The sequence below is a fragment of the Eretmochelys imbricata genome, chromosome 3 (assembly GCF_965152235.1).
Source record: "Eretmochelys imbricata isolate rEreImb1 chromosome 3, rEreImb1.hap1, whole genome shotgun sequence".
Classification (NCBI taxonomy): domain Eukaryota; kingdom Metazoa; phylum Chordata; order Testudines; family Cheloniidae; genus Eretmochelys; species Eretmochelys imbricata.
In genome coordinates, this window is record NC_135574.1 from 197608349 (window position 1) to 197624945 (window position 16597).

General features: G+C 42.0%; 1 protein-coding gene across 1 annotated transcript in view; it reads left to right on the plus strand.

The window, feature by feature from the left end:
- The window catches only part of KIF16B (kinesin family member 16B), a 234811-nt gene that overhangs the window by 185326 nt on the left and 32888 nt on the right, over positions 1 to 16597 (plus strand). The gene's annotated exons all lie outside the window — the stretch shown is intronic.

Sequence of the window (16597 nt, forward strand, 5' to 3'; positions counted from 1 at the left end):
GGTTTTGAGTATTGAGCCTTGATTGAGGGGTAATGTCTTAGTTCACCGCAGTGTGCGTTATAACATTCTAGTCTTCACTCTTAACATTTGATTTTTGAATTTTTTTGCCGCCTCATTACCCTCTCTTCCTTGGATGTCATAGAAAAAACATCCCAGCAGCTTCAAGAAGTATTCTTGTGTGAGGCAAATCACAGGCAAACATGTCTGGTATATTTCAGAGTGACCATGCAATAGAAATTACTGTGGGCTTGCCAGGCCCTGAGAAGTTGTTCTTCCCTCTCCTGGCATTTCCTATAAATAGAAGAACCTAAGCAATTTGGAAGGGTTTGAGGTCAAAAGTCTAAAGTAGACCTGGAGAGAAACACAAATTTTCCATTTTGCAGGAATTTCCATAATTAAAAAAAAATTGTTCCTCCCTCTCCCAACTGAAATTTCTCAAAAATGTAATTCCTAAAACCCAACATTGTTTCTAGTTTTGACTCATTTTATACTACATTGTAGAATATAGAATTAAAATAGTTGAAATGAAAATTAATTTCAAAACAAAGTCAAAATATTCCCGTTTATCCTTATCAGAATGCTGTTTTTCAATTTCTAAATGAAATTTTGTTGAGCTTGAAAAGTTTAGCAGAAATATCACTTTTGACAAATCAGAATTTTCCAACAAAAAAAAGTTCCATCCAAAATTTTCCAAACCGCTCTACTCTCAACTCATATACCTGATTTTATGCATTGACTCCAATGCATTGACTTTCTTTGGTATTTCTAGTAGCAAAGGTTCTGAACAAACTCAGGTGAGGAAGCTGTTTGGACAATCTAACGACATCCTGTTGCCTGATACAAATGCGGTTGTCAGCCCTGTTATTGATAGCAGTGTCAAGTTCCATTAGACTGAGTCCTGTCGTATCTCACCTCACCACACCAAACCAGATTCCCCATCTAGATCCCAGCCTGGGATCCCCAATGTCCCGGCATAGCTCATGAGAGAGCAGAGGTGCGAGGTTTGGTGTGATAAATCCTCTTAGCTGCTCAGAAAATCTACCTATGCAGAGCCATCTGCATGCACCTCCTGCCTTCCTCCAAAAACAAACCCCATGCTTGAATACTTATCATCTGAGTCTGGGTTACAGACCTCTTCCCTGACATTACATTCCGTAGCTGTTGAAGGGAGACTATCTTCTCTGCAATATATAATTATCAGATTCAGGAAGAGCCTGTTGCTCTGAAAAGCCCCTTGTGTCACGGAGTATTATTGTGCCTTTTTGAATACACTCTAGAATATTTGCAGGGCAGCAATATGGCTTTTGCTCCACATCTCATGAAGCATTATTGTTTGATCACTGCCTGAGCAAAAATCGAAGTCAGGCTTGCTGGTGTTACAGAACTTTTCTCTTGCCACCGCCTAATTTTGCAGTACATATTTTTAAGATATCTTAGCTCCCTCTCTCCCCTATATTTTAAATGTAATTTAACGTATGTCTTTTACTGTCTGTTGCAATATCTTTGTGTGGTGTACTTATGTATTGTTGTAAGATAGCACTTAGAGTAGGAATCTATTACAACATGCATCTTTGGATAAGAGATAACATAGTTAATGTTATCTGATGAGATATAACCAGATTGACCACCCTCAGAGTGGAACGTTCTATAATCCTTTAATTATTATTTTTCCAAATTTCACAAATTTCCCCTTTTTGCTTCAAATGCAGTGATAATTGGAAGCTCTAGGTGTCATTGCAACTCCACTACAGGGTTGGCAAGTGATGCCCCCTGCTGGAGCTTGCCGCTTAGAACTAGAGTTTTCTACCAGTATTGAGCTAGTTGCCTACCAGTATTGAGCTGTAGTACATCTATATATCGTCAAAGAACAATAATTACACGTAAGTAATTATTCTCCTCTGGAGAATATATGTTTGAAATAGAAAGCAATTTTCCTCTTTCCTCTAGCCCCTTCCCTTCATCATACTTACAAGATCAATATACTCGATGCTGGTTTGTTGTTGACAGACTTTCCATTTTGATACACATGGCTAGTAAAATTTTTGGGACTGGTCTAAGGTTGTTTTATTAATGAAATACTTGTTTAACCATGTGGATGATGATAATATAAACTGACATACATGTTCCCTTCTTAACTATTTTCACTGTCTATCAGCCACAGTATATTAGTCATTGCCATATCTCATGGTACATGATATTTTCGTAAAACATGAGATACTTTCTTAAAACAGCATAGTAATAATTTTTGGTTTAAAATATATTATATTTAAGAGAGAATGTATAATCACATTTATTTCTAAACAATGACACTATAACTTTGATCACTATGGTCTTTTTAGTACTTATTTAGTTACCAAAGTGACAGGTTGTTTCCATTTGTATATAGCCATAGATAATTTCTAGATGTTAACATGCCTTGGGGTAGTGACCATGTCATCGTGTGTGTGTGTGTGTGTGTGTGTGTGTGTGTGTGTGTGTTTGTGTGTGTTTTACAGCACCTGACACGGTGGGGACCCAATTCTATCTTGCAACTTTCAGCACTACAAATAATAAGTGACCAATTTATGGGAAAAGAGGTGTTTGATAACATCTACACTTGATTTCTAGTTATCAGTATGTCCACAAACTGTGCTGTCTCTTGTGAAACATGCTTATTTAAGGAAGTTGGGGGTGGGGGATAACAGAAAAGAAACCTGCTTACTAAATCACAATGAACATGAGGCAAGCAGGGTGGAGTGTGGGATTTTTTTATTTTTTTGGGGGAGGTTTTTGTTTTGTGTCCCCACCCCCACTCCCCACCCCCCCAAGGAATAGCAATACTTACATTAAATAGGTGAGTTCTGTATGGCCTCCAATATTTTACCTTTATTTAAAATACCTTTTGAATTGTACTACTTTTAAACATAATTTGCAACATGTAAAGGAGCTATCTCTGTTTAACTAATTGAAAATCACCCAGACATTTCTGCTGATCCCTTTCTGATATAAGTTGTCACTGAATTATTAAACAAGTGCATAAATTTAAAATTTGGAAAAGTTACATCCCTGAATTATTCCAAATAAATTCAGTTCCGAAAAGCAGCTGCATAAAAATCTATTTGAGTTGAATTATTTCATGTAGTTCACCTTCCAACTCCAAATTATTTATTATAAACAGAAAATATTGTGTACATGTTTAATGTATACAGTGCCCTGCTTTTGGAAGTGAACTTTACAACTCATTGGTTGCTGCACTTGAATTACTACATCAGTGTTTTAATAATTTGCCGATCTTGCAGTTTGTGTTACTGCCAGTGAATTCCCGAAAGGAATGTACTGAAAAACTGATTTATTGGAAAGGTAGAATGTCTAACATTTCAGAAAGAAGAACTACTTCATGTTCTACAGTCTCAAAATATGCAGTAAATTATTTTACTTAGCAGCACGTTTAAAATCAGATTAATAAATAGATTTTGATAACTGATTGAATTTAACTAATTGAAATGTATTGCAGAGAAATTTTAAAAGACCAAAGTGGCATGCACCAGTGTGACATTTTTATGTGCTACAGACAATACTGTACTTTGGTGTTAACAGTGTGTATTGTATAAAGTGTGCGCAATAGTCGTAGATAGTCTCAGGATTTTTTCTTACATTGATTCTTTAATTACCTTTGGACTTTTTAATCCAGACAATACGTGCCTTTCAGCTATAGCAACACTTGTAATTAAAGTGTTCTGGGGTTTTTTTTGTTTTTTTTTTTTTCCAATGAAGAAGCCTGACAACCTCAGTTGAGAAGCAAGAACTTTTAGAGCTGAATTCTTTCTCTTTTTTTTTAAAGCAGCCCTTTTAATGTAGTGCCAAATCATAGTTTTACAATTTTCCCCAAGTAGAGGGTAGTGCAGGAAAAGATTCCTTCCCTGCTCCCCACCTTGCTTCAGACAGGCAGATTTCTGGTGTAGTAATCACCCTTTTATGGCAAAACTGACCATCACATTTGGGTTACTCCCTGTCTGGTGCCCAAAAAACAGGTGGGTGGGATGTGAGCACAGAAGGACAAGTAGTAAGTCCCTGTTTATCTCTCATGCCTGAACTCAAGGTCTGGGTGTCCATTTATCAGCATCCAGGTTGGGGGGTCTTTTCTCCCTCTTATGTCCCTATGTACTGGCATGATCTGGCCTATGGTTATCAATGTAGGCTTCGGTCGAGGAGGGACACTGGGCTTGTTTTCACTACCAGGGTTAGTCAGCCTAAGTTATGCTACTCCAGCTATGTGAATAACACAGCTGGAGTGGATGTAGCTTAGGTCAACTTACCCCAGTGTCTTCACTGTGCTGCATCGATGGGAGACGCTCTCTGGTCAACTTACCTTAATCTTCTCGGGGAGCTGGAGTACCAGGGTTGACCGGAGTGCACTCTGCGGTCGATTTAGCGGGTCTTCACTAGACCCACTAAATCGACCCCCACTGCATCAATTGCAGCAGCATTGATCTTCCTGTAGTGAAGGCCAGCCTACTGTCAATCTTCCTCTGGGTCTTTTTTGCTCAGTGTTCCTCTAAACATTACTGAGGGAAGCACTCGATGGTTGAATTGAAGGATTTCTTATTCTTGCTAGTGTGTCTTTAAAAATATGCAGGTTCCATTAAAAATATTAAATACCTTTTTAATTAAAATAGAAGGACATGAGGCATGCAGGCAAGAGCACTCCACTACTGAAGCTACTTACTTTTACCTTGGTGCTTGTAAAAAAAAAATATATATATATAAAAGACACATCAATTTTATATTTATATGGTCCCATGTTGTTTCTTCACTTGGAAGTTGGGAACTGTTATTCCCTACAATATTTTTATAGTTTCATCTTCTAACATGCAGTAGCTGAGCATAATTAATGCACTTATATTTATTTTCAAAGGTTTTGTGCAGTGATTAAGCTAACCTTTCCCCTCTGCACCTTCCTCCCCACCCAGCTTGTCTTTATACTTTTGCATAACTGATTGGCTACAGAATATCCAGGTTGAAGGAGCAGAGTGCATAGCGTAAACTTCTGCCTTCAGGAGAGGTCTGCATAGCATGTGATCCCTTTAATCAATCCAGGCACGTGAATTGGCTGGGACGTACTACAGAGAACATTCCATGAATAAGTGTACTGAACCCTGGGTAATTGGAACTGGGAACCATTATTGCAGTGATACTCTATAGAGGCTATGGAATTTCAAATTGCATTATGTCTCAAACAATAAAGATTGCATTTTATAACCTCCAGGAAAGTGTTTCTGCAATAATGGTATTGTCAGTGTTTTATCAATCTAGCCTTTCAGAGGAAAGACACTTTCGGTAGTGTGAATAATAGTTGTATGTTCCTGGGATACCACCTCTTCATTTCTGAGGTCAATGACCTCCACTTATCAGAAGCCTTTGTCTGACAGATTATTGTGTTATTGTTTGACGGGACCTAAGGTTATTGCCAACTGTGGTTGTTAATAGGCCTTTCTCTACTTGTTTGCTATGATTATACGAATTATTTCTGACTCAGAGCAGAAAATGTTTCTGAAAGAACTCAGAGGTACTGATGCACAGATGTAGAACTTTTTTTTTCTTGGCGTGCTGGGATATAAACTGCCAAATGATTTTATTCATATTAAATTGAGACTCTACACACTATGAAATTATTATTCCCATAAATTGTTCCCCTAAAGCATTTAGTGTACTAGTGAAGCCCCCTCCACTTTTTTTTAACCACACATTATACATAAACACCTAGCTTTATTTAAGCCTTTGATATTAACTTATAAAAATAATAGTTTTTTCCTAAGTATCCTTGAAGAGGGTTGTAAGGCCCTTCTCAAAACTTTTTCAGGGAGGTGTATAAATGATCATATTAATGATAATATGAAAATATAATAAATAAGCCTGAAGATGCATGAACTACTCACTCAAGCAACAATATGATTTTATTGTTTTCATCTTCGTCTTCCTGAGCTGTCATTATGTATCCTCTGCTTTTGTTAACTGACATTGTTAGTTCACCCAGGCGGGAACTCTCTTGTGTTGTAAAGTGCCGTGTACACTTATGGTGATTGTCACAGGGTTCATTCACTGCTGGTGGCACTTCCTGCTGGTCATCCTGAGGATTAGCTCCAGCCAGGTGTTACACCCTCCGCTGCATCTCTCCCATTGTCCCCTCGCCCTGTGGACCCCTCTCACGCCAAGAACTGCAGCCTCCTCTTCATGACTCGGCCCTCCAGCCAGGTCACCATATGTGTTCACCCCCCTTCCTGGGTATCATAGCCCTTCTTGGTAAATGGGCTCAGGAGGTCTTCCTTCTTGCCTGCTCACCAGTGCCACTTTGTCAGCGACTGATAGGGGGACCTGGGCCCACCCTCTTCTCTAGGTCCCAACTCAGGGGCCCTCTCACTGACAGCCAATGTTTGACCTACTCCATACCTCTCTGCTCTTTCCCCTGAGCCTTGCCTACTTCTCTGGTTCTCTCCCTTCTCTTGGCTTGCTAAGCCACACTCCCTCCTCCCAGGGAGTAACTGTAGGCTACCTGCCAGTAGCCCCAGATACCCCTCCCTTCTTCTAGGGAGCGGCTGAAAACTCCTTCCCTCCAGCCCCTTCTGTTGCCATCTTTCTGGTTTATATAGGCCCTGCCTGTTCCTGCTAAGCTGAACCTGTTCTACTTAATACCCTGCTTCCTGTCTCCTTCTCCAGGTGCAGCCTGGGCAGTTAATTGGCCCAGTTAGCCATCTTAAGTCTTCCAGGCCCTGTCTGGGGGGAACACCCCATCAAAGTGATCTTGACCAAATAGCAAGGGATGTTACACTGGGGGGTGGGGCACACACACTTTGGGAGTGGCGGGAATGTGAGCACATGCTCAAAAGTTGGAGGCTGGCCCCATCTCTCTCCAGGCCCTTTACTTTCCCATTGTCCGGGGCTGAGGGGACTTGGTCGATCAATTTAGCTTTTGTACGGGGAAAAAATTAAACACCTATTTAAACTCTTCTGGGTTTTTCAAAATCCTTTTGCCCCTGTTTCTTTTGGAACCTTAAATATTCCATTTCCTGACTTTCCAATTTTTAACTGTGCAGCTGTAGTTTCATTAACACAGCTTTTTGTATTTAATCTCCTGGGATTATTTAAGCAGAAAAAGGGTGAGGAGAGAAATAGTCTTGTGCTACTTACTTGCGGAGCTTTTAAGCCCATTGCCATACAGCTAATGAGCTTCTGGATTTTATAAATTGCTGTGCCAGCAGAACTTGAAAGCTCCTTGCTTCAGAGTATTGAGACCGAAACTCTGCTGGTTTTGCCATTGTAGCGTGTAAATTACTGGTATCAGTAAATGCATACTTACTGTGCAGGCATATGCAGCATGTGTGTTTTGTATGCACCAGTGTGGATTTTGGATTATTTTGATGTACTGTGTAAACGAGGCTTAAAACACAATGCTTAAATTACTTAAACACTTGTCAAATATTTCTAATGATTTTGTTTGAAATCTGTTATTAAGGCAAAAGCGCTGATTCTGCAATGAGTTCAGTGTAGATTGGGACCTTAGTCAATAAATTTGAGACTTACTCAGGTTTTATAAGTTTTATTAACCAAACCAAAATTCAGTGGTGAACTAAAGAAAGTTACAAAAAGTAAATTCAAGATATATTAACAAGAATTAAATTAGTTAATACAATTTATCAATTAAACCAGTATAGTACATAACTCTGTACTATTATTTTGTGAAGACAAGTTTTTATCCTCGTATGGATTCTTACTATAGATCATTTTAAAGGCAACTAACCGCCTGGCAATTATCCATGTTTGGTTAATATTTCAAAAACACCTAAGTGATTAAAGATCCTAATCCCGTTGCTAGTTTTGAAAATTTTACCCAGTGACAATCAAAATAAACTCTAACATACTGATTTTAATTAATACTTAAAGAATGCCCCCTAATATGAACAGTGTACTTAAATTTTTTTAGCAATTGAAAATATGTGTTTTTATGTCATTGCCCTGTGACTCAGAGAAATGAAAGGGGATTTTGTTCAATTTCCCAAATTATATATACAGGGAATTATATTCATCTAACGGCAGAGAATGGCATGGCGGAGAATGGAAAATTGCAGTTCAAAAGGTGAATGTTGCAGAAAATTTAATGTGAGAACACAAGGTTAGAATGGAAACTGTTTGCAGTATTAACTATAATGCTTGTGACCAGCAACATTATAATACATATAAAGATGCCCTTATGCAGTGTAATTATGTCAAACAAAGAAAAGCATTAAGAAGATGATATATGAAATATAGTTCATAAAAGGATGAATTAATTTTAATTTTCCTGTTTAGCCCTTCGCTAGTCTTAGTGATGCCACTTTCCATAAATATTGAAAGCAAAATAATAAAACAGTAATATTAAAAATGCATATCTATTACAATACTTTTATAAAAGAATATTAGTCACCTCTTTTGTTCAGCACAAATTACAATCATTACAGCATATATCATTTTCCATTTTTCCATTTATATTCATATCTCATTCAAGTATTAGTGGAGAATGCTTTTGTAACACAAAAATAATCACAGAGGCTTTTCCAACCCAAACCCCTTAATTATGAGAATTCTACAGGCAAGTAACTCTCTTTTCTTTCTTGTACTCATAGAATAGTGTGTATTAGAATTGAGCAAATAACTGATTTTTCAGGGGGCATTTTTTTTTTTAATTTTTTCATTTTGCATCAGTCATCTTTGGGTGGCTTTTTTGCCCTTGTTCTGTGGGGGTTTTATTTATTTTTTTTAATTTTTTTAAATTAGGCAAATTTCAAAACACAACACTGTTTTGGAACAAAAGATTAAACTAAACATTTTTACTTTTTATATTTTTCAACCTAAGCAATTAATTGAATTTGACTTTAATTCACAAATTGTTTTGGAGCCCTCCAAAATTCATTTTTTGCAAAAATGCTGTTTGCTGAAAAAAATGTACACCGGTCTAGTTTAGGTGCTCTTCCCACGTCATCTTTTAGTTTATGAGTTACCAAAGCAGCTAAATAAATAGGCCTGTGATCACTCCACACTGTATTGGACTTTTTTTGGCTAAGGGACATGTTCTGCTATAGATTACTTAAAAGAAATTGAACCCATCAGTCTGAAAATGTATACGAACAGGACCATTGCTCACCATGGATAAACTGTAAAATCCTGTTCATGTTTGTTTGTTGCTTCATACTGTTCAATGCAAGATTCATCATGGTGTCATAAATGACCGAGCCTCAGTGGGTCACAACTAAGGATACTAAATTCAGGATAGACTGTTGAGAAATAAGACAGACTCATCTGTAACTGGTGCTTATGCTTATTCTATCATTAGACTATACCAAGTCAGTAATAAAAGTGAACTTCAGTGTCACCACAGTGCTTAACAAGAAGTCAAAAACAGTCTCCTAGGCATTCCAGCCCTTGGCTCAGCAGCCAGACACTGGACTTTATGATGAGTGGTTATTGAAAACCAATTTAATCAGATATAGGGCCCTTCCAATCCCAAGAGATCACTTAGCTAGGTCAATATATAACTCAGATCTTACCCAATAATCACCCTGATGCTAATCCTTTAGTAACTAAAGTTAATAATAAAAGAAAATAAGATGAAAAGTAAATAGGTCATATGCATACAGATGATTTTTCGGAGTTCATAGGTCAAGATGATAACAGTGATGGAATAAACTGCTAGCTTGCAAAAGTTTTTCTGGAAATTACCCAAACAGGTTGGGGGTCATCAGTCCTTGTTCGAAGTTTCTTTGTTAGAAATCCAGTCCAGAGAAATGAAGGAGGAAATGAAGGCAAAATGGAGATGTCTCAGGTGCTTTTTATATCCTTTGTCATGTGCATGGAATTTTACTGTCTCAAAACAAAGCTCCTCAGCCTCTGTTTATGGAAAGGTACTGGCCCAAGATGGAGTCCAGAATCACATGAGCATATCACATGTCCTTACATGCTTTGTTGGCTCACAGAGGCAGCCATTGCCCCTCTTCTTTCTGAGGCGTCCATAGGAAGGCTTCACTGTTAGAGTGAAATGTCCTTAATGGGCCATTATCACATAGCTGTCTAGCCCTGTTAACCTTATCTGCTGGGTGTTACCCAGAATACAGTACATGCGTAAGATGCAAGTCCGTGGCCAGTATTCACAGTTATAGATACAAAAATGATACATGGATTTAACCAGGATAATCGTATATCATGGATTGTAGTTTTGCCATTGACACCTTACATGACCTACTTTGCACCGAAATTGTATAACAGTGGTAATATCAATGATATAAATGGTCATACTGAATCATACAGCATCACAGATGGTAAATGTGTTAGTCACCAGTTGAACTAAAAAAAACTCCACCAACTTTAAGACTAGCTCAGACCTGATTGGATTAGATTGCAGGACCAATGTTAGCATATTTGACACTTGCATGGTATACAATTCCGCATGACTAGGAAAAAGATGGGGAAAATGGGTTTTGGATCTGATCTCAGATGCAAGAGGTTTCCTTCCTAAAAACTGGATCTGAATGACTCTAGCTTGTGTGAGAGCCTTGGGATAGGGTTAAGATGGACCATGTGCTGGTCCATGTATCACCTTGATGCACAATAGTGTGTTCTACTTCAAGTAGTATCCCTGTGGGTGCTCCACTTCATGTGTCCCATACACCTTTGATCAGAGATTTTTGGTAACAATGCCAGTTTAGCCTACACATGCATTCCAGGTATCCTCATGCTCTGTATTGAGCATGTGTAGAGCTGTTCAGGCAAACTCCCTCCGTTCTTTCTCAACTGCCATTCAGCCTGAGACTTAATACCTAGAGTACCTGCATTGAACTTAGTTCAGAGCTTAGACTTTACTGATTATTTTAGTTTAGTAATTTCCTATTGTTTTTTTAACTTAGCTTTAATTTTACATTAACTTAAGGGGTTTTCTTTCTTTAACACACACCCTTTTTTCCTCCTCTTCCCCCTCCGAGGGGTATCTTTGAGGGTCATCATCTTTGGGGTATGCTGGAATTCCTGGAAGTCAACTGCTTCCTCTCCTGCAGAGAATCTATACCAGTTAGCGACAGACATTTAGCCTCTGCTGTCTGGGAGACACCCGTATAACAACAAAGTGTAAGATCTGTTTATGTTTTAAAAGCAGATCTTGAAAAAACAGGGAAATTAAATTTAGGCGTCTTACAATGGAGCAGTCCAGGCCCAGATAACCACCTGTATATCAGTCTCCAAGCTCCCCATCAGCTTCATATACCATGAGCAACTCAGTGAGTGGGGTAAGAGTACATAGGGTACTGATAAGGTTCCCAGGAAAAGGACTTCTAGTGTCCTCACAGAGAGCCTCCATCAAAGACGGTTAGGGCACTACCAAAACTGACAATTTCTGATACCTCATGTCCCAGACAGGGTACCACTGAGTCTCCAAGCTTCTCCAGTACTGAGAGCTCATCAAAGACTTCAAGTTCTTCCAGACTTACCGCAGTACCTAAATCATCCTTGGTACTGAAATCATCCTTGGCACTGAAGCTACCCGCAGTGTCATCTAAGTATGACCGCTCCAACAGCGACTCTAAGCACTCACTTTGTACCAAGGAAGCCTGTGCCATCTTCAGACCCCTCAGCACCCAAATAGAGACTTCCACATTAACCATCTTCCTGTTTTATCCCACCTAAACCACATCAATCTAGAGAGGAAGCTGTCCTCCATCCATGGTATATTAGAATAATCTTCTTTGAGAAGATGCTGCCATGTATTCCACTTAAATGTGTGTACACCGAGCACTTTGGAGCCACAGAATTTTGCCTAACAGTACCTGTAGATAGGCAGTGTTCATGCCTCATGGCCATAGCCCCTCCCTTGGCTATATGAGATTGCACCAACTGCCCCCCTCAGTTCCTCCTTACCGTCCATTGCTGGAGTCAGAGCTCTGTAGGATTTTACCTCACATTCCTCTATTTATTGACTTTGTTCTCAATATGTATATAGTTAATTAGAATCCCTAGTATAGTTAGACTTGGTGGTAGTTAGTTGTATAAGTTTTCTCTGGTGATGCCTACATCAGGGTTTAACCATTGTACATCATGCGAGGGGGCAATCCCCAACAACAATCCCAACATACGGTGCTCGCTGTGTCTAAGCAAAGCCCACATCAGGGAGCGATGTTCGATTTGCAGATCATTCACAAAATGGACTCAAGCAGTGAGAGATCTTTGTCTGAAGCAGCACTGCTCAAACAGGCCACGTGGCCTGCTTCAGCACCGAGGACGTCATCAGAATGGAGGTCACCCTTGCGTATGGACAGTGCTGCCGCTTCGTGTCCTGGAGCTGGCACCTCGCTGAAGAGATGGAGGAGTCATTCCCCACTGAGTGCGCCAAAAAAAGGTCATATAAGATTCACCAAGGCCACCGCAGGTACTGTCAGGACTCATCTCCCTCCCCCAGAAGAAGCATGAATCGGTACACGATGAATGCCAGTGCACAGGATGGAGTGGGTCCTATCAGTCACTTCCTGGCACTATACAGGGAGGTCAGAGACCCTGTACTGTTGACTCTGATTCTGGCCCTGTGGCATCCGTTGATACCAGTACAAATGAGGGCAACACCACCACCGGCTGCTTCCACACGTGTGGTGTATCAGGCAGCCGTGGACCTCCTCTGCCTTTCTGTCCTGACCTCTCCCTTGGGCCAGGACTTTCCAGGGCTGTGTCCTTTATAGTCCTGTTGGCTGGCTGGGCTGCTGAACCTATAGGTCTGTTGGTGTCGCACTCCAGTGCTTCCCTTCCATGCTCAGTGGAAATGGGCCAATGTCTGGGCTCGACACAAGGGACCCCCTCAGCTCCAGGAACTTTGGTACACCTTCTGCTGGTGCTGCCAGTGTTCCTGTGGCGGCAGTCACCGCCTTCTACTTCAGCACTGTTGTTTACTTTGGAGATGATGCCGACTTCGGAGTCAACACCACTCCCAGCACCAGAAGTGATGAAGGCATATTTGGTGCTCACAGTACCATTTCTACTGTCACTGCCAGCCCCCTCATCATTCAGGGCTCTGGATGAGTTGGACTGGGTGCTTGCACCATCAGGGGCAGCCCCACTGCTATCCCTCGAAGCCCGGGACTCCTTGGTGTCCAAGTCAGGTTCTTCCTCTTTCTGCTCTCCATTGCTTGAGCGCTATGGGTACCAGGATTGGCGCTCGTCTCGTAGTCATGAAGAGGCCCTTGGCCCGGTGCCTAGTGGTCACCAATGTCCTTACTATACCAGGGGCCACCATAGAATCCATGAGATGATCCTTGGTCATGGAAGTCCAGTTCTTCATCCTACTCAAGGCCAAGATCACTGGCCAGGTCTGCAGCATTGACCTGGTTGATCTGGATCCACTGCATATCCAGATAATGGTGAGGCTTCCCCCTCAAGGAGTTTCCAGGGTTGTCACACCTGGGTCAGTGAGTCCTGCAGCAGGACTGGCTTGGGCCCACTTAACTGCCTCATCCTCATCCCTGGACTGTTCTGCGGTGCCAGGCTCTTCCATTCCTTTGGTAAAGGAGGATTTCAAGGGGTACCAAGACCTGTTGCGGCTTGTGGCTGCCTCCCTGGGTATTCAAGCAGAGTTCCTGCAGGAGGACATCCACAAATTGGAGGATATCCTGCAGCCATCTTCCCCTGTGAGAGTCTATGTGCTCTTCTAGCCTACTAAGGTCCTCTCGAGCACACTGACTTTAGTATTGCCTGCAGCTGACCACATGGAAAACCAGTACTTCATTCCTATGCAGGGATTTGAAGGTTTTTATTCCCATCTGGCCCCAAACTCCTTGGTTGTAACCATGGTAAATGATAGAACTCAACAAGGCAAGTTTAAATGCACTCCCAAGGAGAAGGACTCTAAGTACATGGAGATGATGTGCAGGAAGACTTTTATATCTCCTTTTCTTTGTAGATGCGAATTGCTAATCAGCAAGCGTTGTTGTCCAAGTACAACTTTGTCTACTGGACAGCTATGTTCAAATTTGCAGACCAATTGCCAGAGGCCTCAAGGGAAGAATTTCAGGCATTTGTCACCGAAGGCTGTTTATTGGCTAGGACAGCTTTGGAGTCCATGGTGGATGTTGTGGATACTTCTGCAAGAGTAATGGCCTCTGCAGTGACTGTGAGGAGGTCTTCTTAGCTGCAGAATTCGGGCATTGCCCCCACGTCCAGCATGCCATTGAGGATTTACCCTTCCATGGCCAGGTGACTTTCTCAGATAAAACCGACAAGACTCTGCACTCCTTCAAGGACCCTAGCTCTACCTTTCATTCCTTGGGGATGTAAGCACTGGTGATGCAAAGATGCCATTATGGTGTTCAACAGCAGCGGCAGTGCACATTTGGGCAGCCTTTCCCTCCCCTGAGACGGGGGGACTACCCCAGAAAGGGACATAGATCCCATAGGAGGAAACAGTCAGGTTTGGAATTCAGACAGTCCACAAAGCCTCCACCTCCAGCAGTGGCTGATGATTTTAAACAGTTTCAAGAACTGTTCCTCAGGATTTCAGACTCCCTCCAGATCCCACTACATGAAGTTAGAGAGCAACAGCATAAGTCTCTCAATACCTTGCTGACCTCTAAGTCAGCAAAAATAGCACTCCTGATCAACGAGGCCTTGCTGGACTCAGCCAAGCTAATCTGGCAGACCCCAGCATCAATTCCACCTACCTGTAAGTGAGCAGACAAAAAGTACTATGTCCCCATAAAGGAAATGGAATTCCTATTCTCCCATCCTACTCCCAACTCCCTCGTGGTCAATGTGGTGCATGAGAAAGGACGACGACACCACTCCAAAGCAACCCCATATGACACAGACTGGAAGAGACTAGATCTTTTCGGTCGCAAAGCATATTCCTCAGCTGCTACTCCAGTTTTGCATTGCAAATTATGAGGCACTTCTAGTTAAATACAATCATATGCACTATTCAGAATTCACTGAATTCATTCAACATCTCCCAGAGGACAAAAAAGAGCAGTTCTAGGCGCTGATGACGGAAGGACAACTTCTTGTACAGCACTACAAGCCTCCCTGGATGTCGCAGATACAGCAGCCCAATCCATCACAACATTTCTGGTGATGAGACAAGCCTGATGGCTGCACCTTTCAGCGTCCCTCAGGGAAGTGTAGACCACTATGGAAAATAATGCTGTTTGAAGGATGTAAACTCTTTGCTGAGCACACTGATGAATCCCTTCATTCACGCTGTGTTCATGCGGCATCTCCACACCAGCACTGAGGAGAAGACAACCAAACCTAAGATCTCGACCTCCACATTTGACCCTTCAATGTCATTACGATCCAGAGACCTCCTCCAGACATCAACAGAGGTGACTACACCCCACCCATCTGCCTCCAAAGAACAATTTTGAAGATTTGGTTGAGGCCCCAAGATGCCTTCCCCTAATCCAGATGCTGCAACCATCCGAATTGCTCCATCAGTTGGTGACAGTTTGACACCTTCAATAAGTAGGTGTTACAAATCATCAGCACTGGGTATTCAGTTCCATTCCTCTCTCACCCACCCTTCTCAGGGACCCTTTTCACAAACACCTTCTGCAAGAAGAAATAAACCATCTTCTGTGACTGGGAGCCATAGAACTGGTCCCATTCAACACAATGGGGAAGATTTTTATTCCCACTGTTTTTTAATCCTAAAGAAATCTGGCATGTGGAGACCTATCCTAGACTTGAGAAACCTCAACAAATTCATCAGACTACAACGATTCAAGATAGTCACCTTATCAACAGTAATCCCAGTACTGGAACAGGGGGACTGGTTCTTGGCCCTGGACTTCCAAGACGTGTACTTCCATATCACCGTACATCCTTCTCCCAGGAGGTTCCTTGAACTTTTCCTGGGGTCTGCCTATCACAAATACAAGGTACTACCCTTTGGCGTCTCCCTCAGCACCCAGGGTATTTTCCAAAGTCCTCACAGTGGTGGTGGCGCACTTCTGCAGACAAGGGATTATAATATTCCCATACCATCTCCTTCCCTAAACCACCTTGCAACCAGCATGAGGCCATGCTACACACTGTGGATGTCAGACGAGCCGTTCAGCTTGACAGAACTAAATCATTCAGACAGTTACCACACTTACTACTCTCTGTTGCTGAAAGATCCTGGTTGGATCCAGGCCCACCCTACTCCCCGGGGTCCCAGCCCAGGGCTCTATCAGTGGCGGAGTGTTCCACCACTGGGTCAGTGGGGATTCAGCCGAAACACACTGACCTGGATTCAGGCAACAACACAACCTGACTGTCATCTGGTATCCCTGGGCTACTTCCTTTTCACCCCTTGTGGTGTATCTATTTCGGGGTCATCCTCCTTCTCCCTGTGGTACACTGTCAGCAGCAGTCCCAGCAGCTCCTCGACGTCCTGGTCAGCTGGCAGCTCTGGTGAGTCCTCAGCCCTGCAGGGGTCGTCTTCAGGCTCCCGCTTCAGCAGCGGGTGGGAAGCGTCTGTCTTGTCTAGCAGCACCAGCCCTACTGAGCTGCAGGGCCCACCTTTTGTACTTCCTGTCCTGCCCCTCGTCATCTGGTGGGGTGGGTTTGTGTGTCCAGGCTC